Genomic DNA, 2,709 nt, shown 5'->3' on the forward strand with positions numbered 1-2,709 from the left:
TCAGCTCACTGTTGTCCCTGCTGTCGCAAAGCTTTGCCGCCCTGTACAAAACGGCACCTGATGTGCCACTCATGGAATTCTGGATCTGCTGGATGCTAGGTTTGGGTGGAATTTGTAGGATGCCACTTCAGTGCAAAAATTAGTGCACTCCCAGCTTAGTGCATGCACAGTCCTGTCCAAAAGTCTTTGTCTTCCTACACAAAATGACACCTGATTCAGTTCTAGTTGGGCTATAGACTGTGAAATTCACCCTATTCCCATACCTCCAGTTTGGGATTTGCTGCTCTGTCTCTGCTCCTTCTGAAATCAAACAAATTAGCAGGATGGGCAATTCTTTGGGTTCATGTCCTAAGCTCCAGGTAAACTCCCTTTCCCACCGGGCTGCTGTTTGAGCACCAGCTGCTGGTGGAATTCAGGCTGATGCTCACTGTCTGCTGCTGGGGTACCTGGTCACTGCAACACCACACCATTGTCTCCACTGCTTTCTCATGTCCAGTAGTCACCAGGTGCCCCTCTGCTGTCGATCTGTCCTCTCCTATTTCCTGGAATCTGTCCTCTCTGCTTCACCCTGGCCAATGTTTCTCCATATGTCTAAACATGTTCCAACCCTATTCTACCATCTTAATTCTCCCTGGCAGATTCTTAAGAACTAACCATGTGGGATAACCAAGCAATGCACTTCTAAGCATTTATCCTACAGAAATTAAAACTTACATTCATACCAAAGAAAAAGCTGAGTATGAGTGTTTATGTAACCTTACTTTCCATAGTAAAAACATATATACCATCCCAAATGTGTTTCAAGGGATGAATGGCTATATAAATATTGAAACTCATGCAGAGTGGAATACTTGTCAGCAATAGCAAGTAATGAACTGTTAATGTCCACAAAACCTTGGATGAATCTCCCGAAAGTTAAGCTGAGCAAAAAAGCCAATTTCAAAAGGTTATAGAACTGTAGGATTCCTTTACTTGACATTTTTGGAAAACGAGTTAGGTGCCCCCACAAGTTTTGAGCTGTGAGAGGAGTGGAAAGGAAACTAGTGTTATTATCAGACAGGAACCTGAAAGAGTTCCTGAAACAGGTGAAATTGTTCAGTGTCTTGAATGTGCTATGGATATGTGAACCTACACACAGTAATCAACTACCTATGGAAGATAAACTGTACAGAACTTAGGACATAAAGAATAAAAGTGAAAATGAGGAAGTCTAAAGATTAGTGGATTGTATCAAGTCAACATCTTGTGTGAGATATTACTCCATAATTTTGTGAAATATTACCACTAGTGGAAATGTGACAAAACACAAGGGGTCTCTATGTATTTTTTTTTATAATTGCCTATGGATCTACAGTTAGCTCAATAAACAAAAACTTCAATTGAAAACAATTGTCTGTCACAATCCACTTCTCGTTCAGCTTCTCTTATTCCTTTTATTTATTGGCCTCTTAGTTTCTCAAATTATTTATTTGAAAATCAGGTTTACAACAAGCAAATGAGAGGGAGGGAGATCTTTTATGAACTGGTTCTCCAGATGGCCACCACAGCCTGCACTGGGCTAGGCCAAATCTATGAGCCATGAGCCTCATGAACAAGGGTCAAAATACTTGGGCTGTCTTCTCTTGGTTTCCACAGGTCATTAGCAGGGAGCCATGTCAAAAATGGAGCAGCCAGGACACAAATTGACATCCGAATGGGATGACAACATTGCAGTCTGCAGTTAAACCAGCTATGCCACAACACCGCCCACTCTTCCATTTCTCTGTAATTTAGAGAATCAGTCAAGAAGAGGAGTATTTTCTTATTCTAAAAGAGGTACCCTCTTATAGCCAGTCCTCTCTGTCAGCAGCTTAAATGCATCCAGATGAACAAGATGCTAGTACTCAAAATCAAACATGTCCTCCTTATTGCCTCCATCTATCCAAAACGGACTCCAGGTTTACAACATGTTCCATTTGGGGAACCTTGGTGAGGGTAATCCAGTCATGAAGCAGCTTATGCAATCCTCAAGTTAGCAAAAGGTAAACAGAGCAGGCATGACTCCTTTCTGAAAGAATGGTTAAAGATGTTCGGCAGAACAGTTGGACAGAAGAACAGAAAGGGTCACCACAGAAAAGCTGATCTCTTTTCATGAATTTGCATGTCATCCTTGTGCAGGGGCCATGCTAATCTTCTCTGTATCGTTCCAATTTTAGTATCTGTGCTGCCAAAGCACGCACTGATCTCTGTTCCATTTGGGGAAACATACCGCTCCCCTCCATTGTGCTTGTCTCAACACCCATGTCAATCATAAGACAGGTGAGCACCAGAAATGGACTGTTCTAAGTTGTCGACAGAAAGTGTGTGTTTCTCAGCTCACTTTACCCTTAGCACATGGAGGACAAAGACCACTATAGTGTTAGCCAGGACCCCAAAGCCCTACATTTATCCATGGAGCTGAATTTATAGATTAATATCTGGTGACTTAAGAAAAATCTGCTGAAATTCTTTGGCAGCAGGACCAATGATGGTATGAGGGTGTGAAAAGCAGCAGTTTCATCTTGTTGTTTACAAAGAAAGTTCCAATAAACTCCAAGGTTTCTCTAAAAGCTGAGCCATGAGTGCCACCTGCTGTGGCGTGCCCTGCAGTTATGAAATCCTGATTATCTTGAACACTCTCCTTGGGCTGTTAAGGAATTGGGGTACAAAATGAATCCTCAAATGCACTGC

General features: G+C 42.2%; 1 non-coding gene across 1 annotated transcript; it reads right to left on the reverse strand.

Moving 5' to 3' along the window:
- Positions 1-2,112: 2,112 nt before the first annotated feature.
- On the reverse strand, positions 2,113-2,215 carry LOC118759981 (U6 spliceosomal RNA). The gene has a single exon (XR_004996505.2). It is a non-coding gene; the product is annotated as a U6 spliceosomal RNA (small nuclear RNA).
- Between the last annotated feature and the right edge of the window lie 494 nt (positions 2,216-2,709).

This window comes from Ochotona princeps, chromosome 14 (genome assembly GCF_030435755.1).
Source record: "Ochotona princeps isolate mOchPri1 chromosome 14, mOchPri1.hap1, whole genome shotgun sequence".
NCBI classification, from domain to species: Eukaryota; Metazoa; Chordata; class Mammalia; order Lagomorpha; family Ochotonidae; genus Ochotona; species Ochotona princeps.